This window comes from Pinus tabuliformis, chromosome 1_2 (genome assembly GCF_031772625.1).
Source record: "Pinus tabuliformis cultivar Carrire ecotype Pingquan chromosome 1_2, CPIR1, whole genome shotgun sequence".
Lineage (NCBI taxonomy): Eukaryota > Viridiplantae > Streptophyta > Pinopsida > Pinales > Pinaceae > Pinus > Pinus tabuliformis.
In genome coordinates this window covers 93,346,017-93,366,289 of record NC_142298.1, presented here as the reverse complement: position 1 = coordinate 93,366,289, position 20,273 = coordinate 93,346,017, and the positions used below count along the sequence as shown (strand labels likewise).

Genomic DNA, 20,273 nt, shown 5'->3' with positions numbered 1-20,273 from the left:
AACTAGATAGCCCATAAATTTTTAACGAATGCGAATTCACATCAAACATAACTCCAATGTTCCCCTGACCGAACATAACTCCAATGTTACAATGACCGTAGTGAACAATAACATATACAACAATATTATTGCACTAAAATCTCCCAGCAGCTTTATTAGCCACCAATTATACAGTTGTATAAACTCACCTAATACATAAATCCAGTGTTTTGTCTCACAACATCGAAACACAACACACAAGAAGACAAACCACAATACCTACTAGCTAAATATTATTTTACCTATATATTAGCCTTCTCGTTTCTAATTGCAAGCGGGTGGTGATGTCAACTTCGCTCTCCTCACGGATATAAATTCAAATAACTCGGCCCGATCGGGCAATGCCTCCTTCACTTTGTTGCATTTACAAAATTGATCATCCCATGCACTTAATAGTGAAATTTTTTCACTACAACACAAACTTGGTTTAAAGAAAATAATTAAGACAATTTTTGAGTAAATTGTCTTAACTTGAGACAAAAGAAAACTTGTGTACTGTCTCAAATATTGTCTTTAAGTGGGTATCTCAAATTAAATTGTCTTAAAATATTGTCTCTATAAAGACAATATATAAAATAATCCTTTTTGTCTCCCCGGAGACAATTTAATTTTCATTTTTGTCTTTCCAGAGACAATAGTTGGGATTAAAGACATATTGTCTTTAAGGAGACAGTGTCTTTCATCCTAACTATTGTCTCTCTAGAGACAATAAAAAATCACATTCAAAGGCAATACAACATCACTTTTGAACCAATGCATTCACAAGTGCCAAGAAATAAACAATATTCAAGCTTTTTCTTGCAAGTTGTAGACATTGCATCGCTATTTGTCTTAATTCAGGATGAGTGATGCTTCAAGGCAACCAACAATCCAATGAGCAAGACCTCTTTTTAAGACCCCTTCGATGGTGAAAACTCACTAATGCAGCGATCCAAACTTTTTGAGTCTTTAAGCATTCCCAGTCCATGATTTATAAAAGAAAAAAGAAGGTTCAATTTTTCTTGTCCACTCTTCTTGATATTAGTGAGAATGAATTTTCATCTTTACTTGTCCACTCTTCTTGATATTAGTGAGAATGAATTTTCATCTTTAAATTTCTATTCAAAAGTTTAATTGAATTTCCCACCATATCCTTCGGCTACGCGATTTTCTCCATTATTCTCACATTCTTCATTCTTGATGTCAAAATTATTGCCTCCGTTACATTCATTCACTCTCGATTCCAACTTTTATTTAATATTAACCTGACTTGTGCATTCATAATTTTTATGATAAGCATCTGCTCAGCTTTGATGGGGGCTCTTCTTCTGTCAAAGAATTCACAATTTCAGCATTTTCTTCACTTGCATTTCCGGCTTCCTTTGAATCTATAGCCCTTAAATTAGCTAAATATAACATAGGTGTGGATCCAAAACCTCCTCTATCATTGTCCATAGCTAAAACATGGACAGTACGCCTAGCATTTATGCAAAAGATCAACAATACCCCTAGCAGCCAGCCTAAAGATCTAAAGATTCATCTCAAGAGAGCGAATAAATGGCGTTAATGTCCCTACATGAACGAAGACTTAAATAATTGTTTGAATTAATTTTTAATATCGTCCTCTTTTAATAAAAAAAATTATAGATTCCCTCATTTAGCTTTCGCTCTTTGCATCTGATGTAAAGTAGAATACAATGTAATTGCGCGACAAGATAAAACCACTAATCATTGCTTCAAGTCAAGCATTTTGTCTAATAATAAATATTCACAGTGATTGCATTCACACATACTGTGGTACTAGTTAGAGTTCCATTTCTTGAAGATCATCTCCAAAACTATCAACGTGAATGTTCAAAACTATCATCCTGAATGTTGCTTTGTAAACTATGACCTATTTTCTTGTATATGTTGTTTTTGTTTCCTCCATAAAAAACTGACTGATTGTTTTAACACCATGGAATAATGTGGAGGCAAATAGGTGGTGGAGAATACAGGGATACATACACATACTCAGCATATCCTAACCTCTCTGCATCTAATTTTATACGATTAGAGAAGTAACCAGGGACCCTTCCTGAAATGTTTGAAAACGCTCAAAATTTATTTCCCTCTCATGTTCTGAGAGATTCAGGTTCCTCAGATTTTTTAATTGAATGTAGATATCCACCACTCCATGAAGCAGTCCTCTAGTGTGAAGAAAGCGTCACACTTCCATTTTTAGTAAACTCTGTAACATTGTCTGCAGTTGAATACTGATGCATGGATCCAACGCCTCTAGAAAATGTCTTTGTTGATCCGGACTCTTGACAGGAAACAATTGGGACATCTGAAGAATATTCAGTTGCAGATGTGCATGTTGCTCCTAATTCATTTTCAATAGAAATCTCATCTACTTCATTAGAGTTTAAATCAAAAGAAGTTGCAGGTTTGGGGATAATCTTTTCTTCTAGTCTCCATAACAATTTTTCCATTGTTAGTTTCCAAATCACTTAATTGCTCCATTGATGCAGATGGCAGTAATGGTGTTTCATTTGGAGGATGATAAGCATTTGGATATGAAATTGAATCACTTGAATATCAATTTCAACGCACTTGAATTTGAATTTGAATCACTGCTTTGAAGTCCACTCTGAATTAGATGGCTTTGGAGGTGGAGGGGCACCAATAATTTGGTGAATGGACCAAACAATGGTAGTCAAGGACCTTTCCATCAACATTCTAGGAGCAAGGTTTGAGCTATATCCTCACTGTCTATGAGTGTATATACAATATTCCAGGGAAGAAGCAATTCTTTTGCATGACTCAACTTTAGAGGGGCACCAAACATTATTCAGAATTTCTGAAACAGCTTGACAATATCTCAGTGAGACTGAAACCTTTCCAATTTCAGTCAGCATGTTGGCATATATTAGCTTATATGGTTGAAAAGACAATAAAATATATTATGGGTTTCCAAGGATTTTTGCATAACCGTACAACACTGTAATCTGTATAGCCTCTAGACTAGCATAATTTCATTGATACTTCAAATCACCTGCACCAATTAGGCACAACCTTGCCGTTTCTGAAAAATACTCAAAATTTTCTTCCATGACAAGGTAGCAGCTGTGTGCAACAACAATCTTGTTTCTTTCTTTCCATAGACAATCCCCAAGATGCACAATCACACACTCATCATCTTTTGTCTTATCTGTAGTAAAATTCGATGGATTCTCTTGCCATTCATTAAGCATCCCACTCATAGAGTGCTGGTCTGATTGCTGAATTCCAAAAACTATGCCAAAATATAATTAAGTAGAAAATGCCATTTCGTTCGTAGAAAAATTTTCCAACGGTTGTCCTACTAAAAGAAGACACAATCTTTGAAGAGGTCACACAATGGTTGTACTACGGTATGACCATATGTGTACTCCTATATCCCTATGTCATTCGATTGAATTTCGAGGACTTGAGGAGGAAAGCTACCACCAACCCGAATCAATTATTACTTTCTCTGACGCTTTTAATGGCAAAGGTGAAAGGTTTGAAGGGGAATTATAGGGGATCCATAGGAACATCCAAGTCCATTGCCTGCTAGAGAGTCCCTCTGAAAGTTTCTCATATTTCTCTGATTCTGTTTCAAAATTCCTTGAAAAGCGTTAAATCTGGAAAAAAAATCTTAAAATGAAAATCTGTAAATCTCTTTAAAAAAATATCATATTCCTCTGATTCTGGTTCAAATTTCATTGCTTCCTCCATGTAGAATCCAAAATAGCGAAGTATCATAGAATATAGCCAAGTGTCGTACAATCACTTGTACTTTGAAAATTATAAAGTGAGAGAAGAAGCGTCATAAATTTTGAAATCTTAAAAAACAGTGAAAAGCTGTAAATTTTGAAAAAAAATCTTAAAATTTTGAAATCTTAAAAAACAGTGAAAAGCTGTAAATTTTGAAAAAAAATCTTAAAATGAAAAGCGGTAAATCTCTTAAAAAAAATCTCATATTCCTCATATTCTAGTTCAAAATTCCTTGCTTCCTCTATGTAGAATCTAGAATAGCCAAGTGCCATAGAATCCATAATAGCCAAGTGAGAGAAGCATCATAAATTTTGAAATCTTAAAAAACAATAAAAAGAGGTAAATCTTGAAAAACTTTTCTTAAAATGAAAAGCGGTAAATCTCTTAAAAATATTTTCTCATATTCCTCTAATTCTAGTTCAAAATTCCTTGCTTCCCCCATGTAGAATCCAGAATTGCCCAGTGCCCTAGCATCACCTGTAATTTGAAAATTATAAAATGAGAGAAGCATAATAAATTTTGAAATCTTAAAAAACAGTGAAAAGTCGTAAATCTTGAAAATAAAAATCTTAAAATGAAACGGTGTAAATCTCTTAAAAAAAATTCTCATATTCCTTCGATTCTAGCTCAAAATTCCTTGCTTCCTCCATATAGAATCCAGAATTGCCAAGTGCTTTGAAAATTATAAAGTGAGAGAAGTATCATAAATTTTGAAATCTTAGAAAACCTCGAAAAGTGGTAAATCTTGAAAACAAAATGGAAATGAAAGTTTTTGAAAAAAGAAAAATATTTAAAAATTTTAAAATATTACTAATTTTATTAATTATGTTTCTAAATATTTGTGCATAGAAAAATATATTATTAATATTATACAAAATATTATATTATTAATAAATTTCAAAAAAAAAAAAAAAAAAAAAGAAAGAAAAGAAAAGAGTATCAAAATTAAATGTAAAATCTCAATAGATGGAAGTGGAAAGTGGTAGTTTTCTCAAACGTGAAAAAAGATAATATTTGAAATATTTCTAATCTTATGAATTATGTTTCTAAGTGTTTGTGCATAGAAAAATATATTATTAATATTAGATGAATTAGAAATTTTAAATTTACTCTTCCATAAAAATATTCTTGATATTCTAATTTATATAGGTTAAAATATTAATTTTATTTTTAATATTTAATATAATTTTATGTCATTTCGGCACCATTCATTTTTAAGGTTCATGTTTAAGGTAGGTAAACCATATTATTAAAAAAATTCACCTATACCCAAATTAGATAATTAAAAGTTGCCATGTCATATTAGGTACCTATATTTCTTTTTAATTTTAAAAGATTTTGATTGCATTACATATTATGACATAGAAATTCAATGTTAAGTTTTTTAAATCAAATTTCCTCTAATGAAAATAAAATATCAATAACTCGCAATTTTGATTAATTTTAGTTCATTTATAATTACAATACAATTTTGAATTAAATAGTTAAAATAAATATACATACAAATTAAAATCACAACTGAAATTATATCAAAATCACTCTCAAAATAAATTTAAAAAAAGAACTTTACAAAGCTATCACAAATCTTAGTAAATTGAAAATGATACTTTTGAATGGAATGGTTGAAAACACAATAGCTATATTTACATTAAAGTCGGACCCGAAATAATAAAACAATAAAAGCCCTTGAAACACAAATATGCCAATAACTTTGCAATTTTGAGAGATTTTAAATCTCATAATTTCAGTGTATATTTTGCTAGATAACGCACACACACACATATATATACTAAATTCACCCTAGAAGAAGTGAACTCACACATACTTGGAAATCCAATATCCTCAAGATGAATTATTTGTGTCTTCAACCCTCACAAATAGGTTTTTAGATGTGAATGTGAATAATAATAAATTAAAATTAAAATATATGAACCAATGAAGAATTAAAAGAATCAAATCAATAGATACCAATCACATTTAACAAACACAGTGCTAAAGCTTCTTTGCCCTCCAAACATCTTAGTGGAATATATAAAAACTAATTGAAATTAAGGAAAAATGGTGATGAATGGGTTCATGGGTAAACAACAAAAGTTCAAGGCCATGTTATATTGTAACATGATATGACAATAATATTAATCCCCACATTCAAATGGTGCGCATAGATATATATTCATCCAAGTAGATGGAAAACCGAGATTTCTAGGTTTGTAAACCTGTTTTTTTAGCAGTTCAACCATTTCTGCCTGGTTTTTTAGACAAAAAGATCCATAATGATTAGTAAATAGATTTTATGATAATAAAACAACCAATTTCCTAAAGAAATAAGTTCATCCTATGGATGGTTTGTCCAAAATACATGTTTTTTCATAATTTCTTGTTCTCTTCTTTGAGTTCTGTTACTTCAGCTTCCAACTCAACAGTATATGCCTGCAAAAAAGGAAAAGTGTTAAGAGATTAACATTCCTAGATAAAAATCTAGCACCAAATACCAGGTTTGTCAAACTGAGTGTTCTGTCAAAATGTTTGCCCAAACATAGTTGGGTCATTAAAATAGAGACAAGCATCACAAAACTGATATCAATCAACAAAACACAATGGTTATAGCAAAATCCTTTCATAATGCTTCTCCAAAAATAGTTTATCAATCAGAACCGACATTCTTACAAAATAAGACAAACAGATTGTTATGCTCAGTTAAGAGATCAAGGAAAGTTTACTTACCTTAAGTTTAGAAGGGTTGACCTTTGAGGACAAGCTGACAAGACTTATTCAAAACCAAGCACATGAGGTATCTTACCTTCATTACAAGGTTTGGCACAATGTTACCCTCTAACTCAGTTAAGACCTTTCAGATAAGCACACAACCAAAACCCTCTTTCCTACAACTTTGTTTCTTCCTTTTGGAGTGTCCGGGTGACCAAGAATACCATTAGGAGGGTTGGGATAATCTTACCTTATACCTCAGGTAAGACATAGATGATTGGGCAGGAAGACCCCTCTCTCCTACAACTTTGTTGCATCCTTTTTGGAGCACCCCAGGTCACCAGGACAATTATGAGAAAAATCAAAGGCAAACAAATCATGATATCAAAGATTTGTATGCCGCAAGCATGGACCTCCCAACCCATAGTAAAAAGATGAGGACCTAAGAAGCACAGAGTGAACCATTAGTTTTGCGATCTCAAAATCCAACCAAAAATAGGTAGGTCACTTGTGCATGCAGTCCATTAGAAATGGCTTATACTTTACTCTTCAATCCTAATATCTTCACTAATACATAGGTAGGTACCTTAATCCAGAGAATGGATCTTAACATAGACTTATATGTAGTTAAAATTACATTGTATAAACTATAATGTTGGAGGCTTTTGATTGATCCAACAAATAAAAATCTAAAACGTTAAGGACATAATTACTCTTTCATGATCCTAATATTTAATTACTTTATCATGAACCTAAGATTAAGAAAAATGACACAAATGCTATTTTTACCCCTAATTTATGTAAAGCACAAAATATCATTTTTTAGTGGAAAATTCAAAAAATTTATGAAGAAAGATAGAGTTCATATTTCTATAAACGATTCAATATCTCAAAAATTCAAAATTTAACCGATGAAAACTATGCTTCTCATTTTTTACCAAAATAGATACTCAATTTCAATGAATCAGAGCATAACCTACAATGTACACACAGTTCTTCAATACCTGTCTCACAGGAAAAATTGTAAAATACATCACAGGGGAGCTTGTGCATGGACACAATTTCAAAAAATATAAACAATCACCTGGAACAATTGCAGGATATTTTTTTCATGAACCAAGAAACATTTAGTACTGGGATTCTGGAAACCCCTTGCACATAACAAATAATAGAAAATAAGAAAATAAATATAATGCTTAACTTATCTTTTAGGGAATAATAAGGTTTGTAATTGAGTTTGAGTTTGAGTTAGGTTTGTAATCTAATGCACTGACAAAATACAAGAGCGAGTTTGAAGGGTGGGTTATGGTACCAAAGCCAACAAGTTGGGCCAAGCCAAATCAGTTTCAGGATCAAATACTGAATGCAGGCCTCACGTAGATTAGACCCATACTGTCTAACTTATATAGTAAGGTGAAATCACTCGTGCGGAAAACGCTATTTTTTTATATCAGTACTTTTGGATTACGTGATTTGGCCTCATGTCAAGAAGTATGCAAAAGGTCTTAGACAATGGCAACATAATCTTAACTGTGTGTACTCTTGAGCATGCTTCCGGGGTAATGTTTATTGAGGGAAATGGAGCAAGTTTAAGATGAAACTAGTAAGAATGTTGCTATGCACTACTTCATGCTAAAGCATTGTACAGAGACATGTCCACTCATTCATTTTACAATCCATACATATCATAAACATATAATGATAAAATGTTTTATTGATCATTTTACCTAGAAACACAGTAGAAAGTGAAGCACTAGTTAAATGCCATAGAGGATGCCTTGTATACAATACTTGCCTACCCTCGACACAAAGGTTCAAGGAAGCAAAGTAAAAATCCCTAAAATAGGCATGATGGTCCTTTATTTTTGGTGGCTCCTTTTTCACTAATGGTGAAGAAAAACATCATCAACATCTAAAACCTAGCTCAAGGTGGAAGAGAATAATACCTACTCTTGCTATTAGGTATTTGGCATCACCAAGATCATGTTGTACTACTTAGTCTTGCTTTGTTAAATTAGATAATAATTGTCAGGCTGGTGCCATATGATGAGAAGCCCCATATTCACATACCACACATTCATGATAATTTTGTTGATAGATAGGCAAGATACCATCGAGAAATCCTTCTCAAACTTGGCAACAAACTTATCCAACTAAGTTTCTATATATGCTACTACCTACTTTTTTTGTTGCTTCCACTTACCCTTCTTCTAATCTAGATTCTAGACATTGTGATGCATAATGACCATGCTTATGAGGAATGAAGCACTCATTTTTACTTGATTCCTTTAATAAATATGAGGTTTACTCCTCACTTTTTCCATTACCCTTGCTAGGTCCTTTACCTTTGCCCCTATTTGTGTAACCAAATAGAACAATGTTCTCATCAACTCCCTTCTTGCTAGCTTTCAACTCCATCCAAGTCTTCCTCTTGGATACAGTCGTCATCCATCTTTTCAATGTGAGGAAGGTTCTCATGATCAAAAACACCTTTGAAGAATGCTTCCCATGAAGCTAGGAATCCATTTAGTGCCATGTTCACTCACTTTAAATCTACAACCTTCTCCATAACTATTACAAGTTGACCATGAACTTGTGCGCCTTGCATAAGGTAACTATTGACAAAGTCTGATTAGGTCATCTCTATAGATCTAAGATTGTTTCACAATATCACCTTCCTATTTATGTTCTCACTCTGCTAGAAGCCCACTAAGACATAAAACATATCCTTTATTGTTTTCTTCTCGTATTTAGAGGGATCAAATGATCCTTTACAGCGTCCATGATCATCCATTTGCACTTAACTTCTATCCTCGTGTGCACTTCTAACCACTGTAGATCTATAGATGAAGGCACGATATCCTAGATATCAGTCTTTTAATAAGAGCATAACCCTTAGTTTCTATAACTAAAAAAATGAGTCATCATAAAGTCTATCCTCGAATATGAAGCTAGCTAACACCATCTTTGAGATCCAATACGCAAACACCTAGATCTAAAAATTAGTCCATCAAAGAAATATGGAAACCATCTAACTACTGGTCCATCCTTCTGACAATTTCTTTACCACTATAAATGCTGGAGAAATTCAATTAGAACAAGGAGGGTTGTTGGGCAGTAAATCCATGCCTTGAGTGAAAATCATATATGGAAAGCATATGTTCACCTTAAGTTGGCTAAGCTTGATGACATTGTGTATGCGGGTGATAGATGCATTGTTTTAAGTTTCTGATGTTTGGGATTCATTTTGTGGCAATTTTTTACCCTCCACCTCAAGGAAGGCTTGTTATCTAAGCACATAATCCTCAAATCCTACCTAGAAATAATGCAGTTGAGGAACAAGTTGTGGACAAGGATAACTCTCTTTTGGTCCATGATCTTGTCACGTTGCCATCTCTGTAGATATAAAACAATAAGACTTGCAAATTGTGAGGTACCCACATCCTCCACAACCAAAGCCTACAGAGGGATTGAAATTAACTATAAGACGCAAGGAAAATGGAATTCTGGTCCCTTCACAAGTTAGGTATCCAAAGAATTATGCATAGAGGATGCTTGTTTAATAGGAAGTAGTAGAACCAGACATCGTTATTATGTTCGTCAAAGGATTGAAATTGAGAATAGGAAGGATTTTTTATACTAATAATCTTTTCTGTAATTTGTGTTCCAATTTGAACACCGATTTGCTCAATGCCAGGGATTTCAAGAAATGGGACACCATGGATTTGGGTAGCAAGGTTTTTAACACCAAATTTTTGGTGGCTGCTCAAGAAGTGATCAAATGTGAGGAGCCTAATCACTTAGAAATTCAAGGGTTGAAGGCTTTTGTATGCAGATCCAGGAGTGGTTTACTTTCATTTGTAACTAGGATTGAAGTTAAATCCATGATGAGATCCAAACCTTTGCAGATGCTTAGGCCTCTCCATCAGATTTATTCTTGCACAATGCTTTGGAACCAAGCTCCATTTCTCAGAGAATCGATCATGTACCATGGATATCTAGGTGTCCATAAGTGGTTTCTTTGTGATAAGAACAATGATGACAACATAGAAGTGATAACATCATTGGGTTCTTTCAACATGAGTAGACATATGTGGCTATGGATTAAAACCCAAGAGGTTGGATTCTCCCATTTGTGCATTATGCACTCGCCAAGAATGTCAATGGGTGGCTTTCATGGACATAGATGAATTTCTAAATCCTATAGAATAGATTCAGAATGGGACCATGCCAATAGATTCTACTCAAACGGGCCCTCACAGTCATGGAAAGGCTAATCAATAATGCAACATCTGCATATCTAGGCTTGTTCAAAATAGGAGAAACAAGAGTTGATTGTCATAGCTTTGGCCCACCTAGACTGAAGAAACACCGAGATGAAGGTGTGATAGCAGGTTACACCTCCATGCTAAATAGAACAGAGGGGCATAAATCTATCGTTCTCTTATCTGAAATAAACCAAATCCTAATAAACATAGTCCATTATTTTCAACTCAAATAGGTATATTATTACATGAACCATCGAGGGACTAATTATTATGGCAGATCGGTCTACTAAAAAACTATTTACAACATTGATGCCCTTTCGCACATTGATCATGGACTAAGTTGCCGAATCTAACATTGATATGCAATATAAGTTGTTGGAAACTTACCAGAGTCGTTAGAATATTACCAAAGTCATTATAGTCGATGTCGAAGAGAAACAATTTGATTCATATGCTTGAGAGGGATTTCTTCTAATTTTTGAAGTGAAATTTCTTCTTGCCGGGCTTCGTTTTTCTATATCATGAAAAAATTACATTAATTCAAAGATACGTATATCTTAAAATGTATCACTCGTTCATATGTAAAATATGGTCTCTTTAATTATTCTTTTTGATTGGAAGAGCACTTCTCCAACAATTGCAACAACTTTTCTCTAAATTTAAAAGGCAAATTCTCTATACTCTAACTGTCTATGAAGATTTGCTACAATAGTTGTGCATTGTCTGTTAGCTTTCCTATGGATTTGATCGATTTCAATCAAAACATACTGATGAAACACAATATAAACTATGGAAAGTATTTTATGCAATTAATATTCGAAGTTTCAATCTACCGTTTGACTGTTCTATGTTTATCAAGCAATAGTTTACTAATTATATCTCTCAATGCACCATAAATGTTTTCAAAGCTTCCTTCACATCTTGGTTGACTCTCTGATTCAAGCAACAAGGAATGGGAGAATTCAACTTGTTTCCCTATCATGAATTCGACGAAAAAAGACATTGGCAGACACATGCCTGTTGATAAATGTTTACACGAAGATGCGAGAAAGAACATATTCTCAAGGAGAATGAGGAAAATATGATGGGAAATATAAACAATTTTGTCTCAACTGTTAAATGTAGAACATAGGGATTTTTCGAAGCCTTTGACCATACACATTCTTTTATCGTGCAAACTGATTTCTGGAAAAGATCTTGCCAAATGGAATAAGTGTGTGGTGAAGACGAGGCAGATAATCCTTAAGGGAGTTCAAGACTACATTGTCTCAAGTCTCCATGGGAAGGAAACTCTGTATTCTATGTGGAAAGAATTGAAAGAACTTTTCTAGAACATCAATCACCATAGGAAGTTGGCACTGAAATATAAACTTCAAAAAATCAAGATGGAGAAAGGTGAGACCATTCCAAAATACTTGACCAAGTTCACAACGTGCAGAGATGAAATTTCTATGTTTCAACGTGCTTTGTTTGTTTGATGTTGTGGAAAAGCTAATAGATCCTTTTCAATAGCCTGGTAAACATAAGTGTGGATGCAGCCTCAACCATGAGTGAGAATGAAGAGTCACGAAGAAAGGGTCAGCTTTGATACTCTCCTTCAAAGGATCAAGCTTTGGCCATATGGCATTTATTGGGCTTCACTCATCATCTTTGAACATTGTTATTCTCTTACCATGGGGTTTAAGCACATAACCATTAAATGTAGTCAGTAAAGTTTCTTTAGTTAATCATCGCATCAATAGCCCGAAAAATAGCATTTTGGGGCTCTACACAGTGAGTCTAGGAAGGAAAATAGATTTTCAAGGCTCTACACGGCGAGTCCACTCCAAGAGTTCCCCCGGTGTCGAGATGGTAAGGCGATGGCTCTTTTTCAAATCTCTAATAAATCGAGAGACTCCTAAAACTTCATCCTTGCACAAAACTTGGCTGAACAAATGTGGGACCAACAATGCCTATTGCTATAAAACCTCCTTGCCCAACAATAAGATGCCTAACAACAACCGAAACTATGGTTTTTTTATCATTATTGTGCATCGATTCATATTTACTTTCATGTCAAGTCTTCAACATTCATTGTGGAAAGAGCTACAGATTTTGATGGATCAACTACTTGAGAGTTGATATCAATTGAGGTAGTTTTAATCCAAATGAATAAAAGCTTATGATTCATCTGCATACCATTTTTAGAAAAAGGTTGGTTTAAGTGTCATCGAATTATTAGTTCATGTTGGTTAAATTTTAATGTAAAATACCTAAAATAAAAAGTGACTTTTTAAGACAAAATATTTCTTTTGTCTTTAAAAAATGTCTTAAAAGTACCCTTGGTGTAGTAGTGTTTGTGTGTCGATTAAAACTATATTGCTAACCTTCTTGGCCGTTTGGATGGTTACCAATAGCCCACCCAATGTGATATCAACCAACCCTATCCCATCTCCTTCAAAATACGCTTTTCTAGTAGTTCACGACACTTGCTCCGACAAAATAAGTTTTGCCACCGATTCTTCCATCGCTTTATGTTGCTCCTCACCCTAGCCCCTGAAAGCTCCTAGAATACTTGGAATGACCTGCAACCACCAATAATTAATATTAGACACGGAAATGAAAACTAGTAATTCAAACTTTCAAAATCCCTAACAGCGGATAATGAAGTACGAATGAATGAATTGCCTTATTGTCCATGAAGGCAGCCCAGAAGTAGGCAATGGCTCGGTCATATGGATCTTTGGGCGAAACAAATGGCGCTTTACTATCCCATGCCTCGTCTATGTACTCCACAATAAGCATGGATTCACAAACAGGGTTCCCGTTGTGGATGAGCATCAGAATCTTCTTGTGAACAGGGTTTGATTGCAGTAACAGGTCGTTTTTATTTTGAATGTCCTCTTTAATGAACTCATAATGGATCCCTTTAAGAGCGAGTGTTATGCGAACCCGCACCATGAAGGGATTCTAAGCCACACCTAACAGCGTTACTTGCCCATCTTCTCCACAACCCTCCATTGTTATGAAATCTGTTTTTCAAATGTAATGAGCTTATCTTGCATATGTGTACCTGCCTCTGGTATCTTTAGTGTATTATATATGGAGTTTTCTTTAGTGCGACTTTTTAGAAGCTTTTACGGTGGGTTTTTCCTATCCAATTTCTCTAAAATCCGACAGGAATTTATTGAAATCACAAGCTTGATGGGTAATCCTGTGCAATCAAAGTGCCCTGGGGGTTTTCCAGGGTGCTGAATTCATATATATAGTAAAAAACCTAGTTTAAATAACACGAATCAAGATTTTACCTCAAATTTTTCCACCGGATTCCGGCACCGGAAAGTCCAAAAAGTCGCACTAAAGACAACTCCATTATATATAAGTATACACAAAACTTGTGCCCCAAGTCACGCTTACCGAGTGCCAATGGTGGCCTTGGGTTCCACTCCTGTTTGCCAATTGGGTGGGACGATGGGTAGCTTCACGCACAAGCTACCTGCAACAGCAGGAACTTACATCAGCAAGCCCACCCCCTGTGGTCAAGAGCCTTCAAGAGGTTGATGGGAGTCAAGTTAAGGGATAACTGCAAATACTATTGGTCTACATAATCCCCTGCACTTCACTTGCTGTCTAGATTCCTTTTTAATGATTATTATTTATCGGATGTAGAAAATTTTCCAATTATCGATATATTATATAAATATTGAATCAATTATAATTTTTTTATTAAATTTTTTTTTCTCAATTTATTAAATTTAATGCCTTGAAAAATTGTATATAATTTTAATTATTAATATATGTGACTTCAATAAATTTTTAAAATTTTATATTAAAAAGTCGATATATATAACACCAAAGGGTTCAAATCAATGTGAAGGAGGTTTATCTGTATCTTTAGTCAAAACTAAATGTTTTGCTTACTCCTTGAAATAGATTCCGTAACTAATAAGGTCATCAGTTTGTGCATGAAGCAACTCTTCGTATATCTTAATTGATTTCGAAAGCATTGCATTATCATGTCTCGAAGTTCGTAAGCAGTGATATCATTACCATTTAAAAGTCTCTGCATATCCACCCACTCTCACTTCCCAAGCGGTCGCTTATCCCTCTTACTTCTTGACTTAACCTTTACAATTTCTTTGAATGCGTACAACCTATTGTGCAGGTTGTTTCATAGACAAAATATACTGATATATACATTTCTCTATTTAATTCATTTTTAAACAATTACGTTATATTAAAATTTATAAAAATATAATTAAGAGGGGGCGATTTTCATTACGTTGTACGATGGCTGAAGAAAGTTTTATGACTCTTTGATCGCTAGATGAGATCTTTGGAATTAGATTGCACGATTGTGAAAACGAATGGGTAAGGTTCAGTGAGCAAAATCGACAAGAATTTTATAGCTTGATTCTTTTGCCTCGGTAATCTCATAACCAGATTTGAAAGCGGCATCTAGGCCACACAGGTGGAAAATTACTTTGCTCTATTTATGAATATGAAATTATATATATATATATTTCTTCACACGATTATCATTAAATATTTGTTATGGGAATTTCATTTGCCTGAGATATGTGGAATCATATGTTTTTTTTGATTACATTTGTATTATAAAAATTATGAATGCATTTATTAATTTTGGGTATCCATGAGAGACTTTTTTGTTGGCATTATGATGATTTGGTCTCTGAATGATGAGTTGTGACCTTACATTTAGTGGTTACCTATCTTACTGTTAAGAATGTTAGAACATTTGCTATGAATTGGTTTTTAAATTTGATGATGGACAAGTATGTGGAGTTGCTATAAATTGGTGTTCAAGTTTGATGATGGAGAGGTAGGTGTAGTTTATGCAAAGGGAATGAAGATATTCACCATTGTGTGTTTATTTGAGAGTGTTTAAACTTTTTGGAGGGCTACATAATAGACATAGGGGAATTAGGTATGCTTAATTTTAAATTTTTATGAAAGACTTTACCCATGACCTTTTAATTCCATGAATGTCATAGTGATGAGACATTGCTAACTAGTAAATAACTCTTTACTTTAAAAAAGAATTAATAGAGGCACTTAATGGAGTTTAATTTCAAAGATACATAGCAATTTAGTGACGTCATATCTTAATGTGGTACAGAGTATGTTTTTTTGAAAATAACTAAGATTATGTTGTAAAGAACAAATTCATAATCACAATCATTAATTAAAGATTGGAGGAAGTAGTGACTTAGTTACCTAACAACTAGAAATTTCTCCAATAGTAAGAGATTGAATACTCTTGTTCATATTCAACTATTTGCAATGTATTGGATTGAGGATACAACTTTTCCATGAAGTCTCTTGGTATTTGGAAGAGGCTTAAGAGGGGAGACACATATTTCACCATTGATGACTAACATTCATCCCATGGAAAGCATGTGGACAACCTAGATGGAAATCATAAGGGCTTCTTATCCAAGTGTAAAAGAAGGTGGTTGAGGAGATAAGGAAATTAGGATCCCACTACTCCATAAGGTAATAAACACATGTCATGAGGAAGCATCGTAAGGCCTAAGAACATTGACTAGTATTTGGGGTTTATATGTAATGACCATTGACATTTGACATTCAATCTATATGTATGCTTTTGCTTAAGATTTTTGAACTATATGAGATGGACGAGATCGTCTATGCATATTTAGTCCATGGAAAATGTGGAGTTATCAAAACAGATCTTTATACCACTAGTAAAAAGACAACACACGACTATAATGGCTTATAAAATCAAAGGAAATTGGCTCCAATCCACAAGGTTTTGAGTTAGAAATAACATGTAGAAAACAAGTGGGGTTTAGTGCAAAATTATGTCAATTTAATAAACAATTTAATAAAAAGAATGTAGGGTGGGAATGGAGTTATCACTCCCTTCACCCCATAGTTCCCTTGAGAATTAGAAAATGCTCACGATAGTTTTTCATTCTTTTAACAATGACAATGGGTAATGGACTCATTTTTTTATTTCATTTGAGTATCACATCTAGAGTATGTAAAACATATTGGAATGACTAGTATGATGATTTTGTTGTTGTTTTGAACTATTAGAATTGTTGTTGTGCAAAATTCTTGCACTTCAATTTATATATTCAAAGCTATGACAATATTGGAGAATTTATAACATGTAATGAACTTATAAATCTGGGCTCCATTATCCAAATTGAGAAAATTTACAATGATGGGAAAGATATTCTAGTGAGAAGAAAATTGAAGATTCAATTCTAATTGCTTATAGAGACCTTTATGATTTATCGATATAATAGAAATAACTTAGTTTAAAAAATGCACAAAATTTCGTATCATGTTATGAGAACAAACAATGAGGTAGGGGCTTCTAGCCAACTTGGGATGCAATGACATTCACCTTCATCTTTTGGCAAGCTAGAATAGTCACTTATGGGAGGAATCCACACTCATCAATATGATAATCAAAGATCGAGAAACCTCGTAGGGGTGGAAGAACATGAAGAACTAGCTATCTTTGAGGATCAACTTTGCAACAAAACAAATGTTTCACCTCTAGTCAATCCAATCATTCAAGGCGTTGTTGATATTTCCACATCCTTTTGATGCTTTTAGTTTTTTTTCTCTAATTCACTTGGAATTTACGAGTACTATGGAACAATGTGTTACATAATGAATTATTGCTCAATAGATATTTAGTATATGCACATTTGGGATAAAAGACTTTGAACTTTGTTGTCGGTCTTCCTTCCAATCTAGTAGAGCACGAAAAAAGGGTTTACTAAAAAAACAAACAAAAAAACAAAGAAAAGGAAAAAAATGTAATAACATAGATATGTGTTAACTCTAGATTTATTAAACCCTTCTTCAATTTTTTCACTCAAATAGATATTTTCATGTTGACTCATTTGATCCTTAGATGCAAAGTTGAGATGGATATATGTTGGGTTTATTAATGTCATGGTTGCATGGAAATAGCTCGGAACACTTTTTAAACTCATTCATATTCCCCATGTTAATTGAATGTATCTAATTTGTTGGAAATGGTTCTAGGAACTTGGGAGCATTTTGGAATCTTCAACTTCAAGGAAATTGGAGGTTAGAAGGATTTTCCAATATGAATAAATACAATTTTTGAATATTATTAAATTAAATTGTAAATAATTTTATCCAATTATTACAAATACCTACTTTATTACAAATATTTTTATTATATTTTTTCAAAATATCACTACAAAACAAAGATTAAAGTACATGTAAATATTCACTTTATAGTTATAGATATGCATATTTTTCAATGCATGTAAGTCTTTCTATCTTCCAAAGCTAGACATGAAAGTGTAACAAGTTATCTTGCAAATGTAATTAATCATTATTTATTTTTTATTGTATTATCATATTACTAAACTACTACTATTTAGCATTTTTTCCCAATCTTTATTATAACAATGTTATAACAATATTCAAATTTAGAAATATATTCAAAATTTATATATGTAAAGTTTAATTTTATAAAGATATTATAAATTAATTCCCAAATGTAATCAATCATCATTATTTTTTAATTGTATTTTCATGTTACTAAACTACTACTACTTAGCATTCTTTTCCATCTTTAGAATAACAATGTTTCAAATTTAGGGAAATATTCAAAATTTATATATAAAAAGTTTAATTTTATAAAAATGTTATATTTTACCTATATACTTTGTTTTGTCTTTTTCTTTTAATTATTTTTTAAATTGACAGGATATGTACTACTTAGTCTAGCTATGATACTCCCATCTCATGGGATACTAGAATAAGGTCCGCCTTTTGGGCGATGCTGCCGAGAACGACTCTTCTGCTGCTTTCCCCATCATCTGTTCCCTACTACTCAATAACAAGTTGACGTTTGGAATAGAATATATATTCGGTTTTTCTGGGAACCCCGTTCCAATCTGTAAAAGACACGGCGAGATCAAGGGAGGCCACACAAAGGCATTTTTGTCCTTAAGGCTAACTCCGGAAAATTATAGTTGACCTAACCTGGAAAATTATCTAACAGGTCACACCAGCAAAATATATCAATATCTTAGCCGGCCAAAAGAAAAACAGAAACTGCATTTTCATTACGGTCACTGACTAAAGATCACAGCAGGCCATTGATAGTAGTTTTACGATAGAGGAGGTATCACCTTAGCTAATATAGTACAGGTTTTCATACCCACCTTTTCACCAAGTAAATCCAGCGGGTTGTAAATTACACTTTTCACGCTTTAAGTTTTTCATATATTTTAACAATTTTAACACATGGAATTTTGTTTATTTTTGTCAAATAATTTGAAGGTTATCTATAGTTTAAAATTGAGAATTCAATTTAAGTTATTTTTTATTATTACTTAGATTTATTTATTTGTAAAGTGATTGATTGAGACTTTATTATGGGTAGTTTATGGATGATTTAGTAATTTTATAGTTTATGGTTGAGACCTTATTATGGAGAATTCAATTTATGTTATTTTTTTATTATTATTTAAATTTATTTATTTGTAAGGTGATTGGTTGAGGTCTATTATGGGCTTTTTAGTAACTTTTATTTTTGTTAGTTATTAATTTTTAGTTTTATTTCTTTTTTATTTTTATTTTTATTTTCATTTTCTGTTTTTTTATTTTTTTATGTTTTCGTGACTTATAGTTTTTTCTCTACATTTTCAATTTGTAGTGATTTATTACTATATTAAAAACACATTTTAATAAATTTAATTATTAAAAATTATAAAAAATAATAAAAAATAAAACACACACCTATTAAAGTTGGAGTCGTCTAACAAGGTGGAGGAATTGCCCGGACAGCTAAAAGTGGTGAGAATCTGGGCAAAAAAAATTCAAAAAATCTTGGAGAGACAGTGTTTGAATCGTGTTTTTGATGGTGGAAATGGATTTAACACCATCAAAAACGTCTAAGACACCTAAAATTTTGAAGTTTAACAACTATAACTTGGATTTACAAAAATTCTTACAAGGTTTTTTTCTAAATATGACCAAAATTTTCATAACTTTCCGGGCAACTCCTCCACCTCGTTAAACTAGGCGATTAAAGTGTATATATGTTGTCCAGGTGGGGTAGCTCAAGTGGCCATGTGGTGGAATGATCTTGGGTTCAAATCTTGTGCTACCCTCCCTGTAAATGTTTTTTTGATCCCACTAACTTGAAAGTGCAAGAAATTAGAGTGTCTTTTTCACCATACCACCGAAGTTGATGCGAGTTATTTCTTAATGAAGCAACAAGATATGCGAGTTAGTTCTTAATTGAGCAATACAAATCTTTCTCTCCACGGAATGTTGGCTCCAATAGACTCATTTGTTGGAGATCATAAGTAAGCATGAATTCCTCAATGTAGTACTTCTTTTTACCCAATATTTTTCTATAGATACTCTTGCAAAACTTCCCCATAACAAAATTCTCTAACTCCCTACTATTTATGGGGTTGACATTAATATTGATACTCCATGTTGAAAATCATGTTATAACATGTATAT

At 33.0% G+C, this 20,273-nt stretch overlaps 1 pseudogene; it reads right to left on the bottom strand.

Moving 5' to 3' along the window:
- Positions 1-303: 303 nt before the first annotated feature.
- LOC149204606 (putative glutathione S-transferase) lies at positions 304-13,772 on the bottom strand (annotated as a pseudogene).
- Between the last annotated feature and the right edge of the window lie 6,501 nt (positions 13,773-20,273).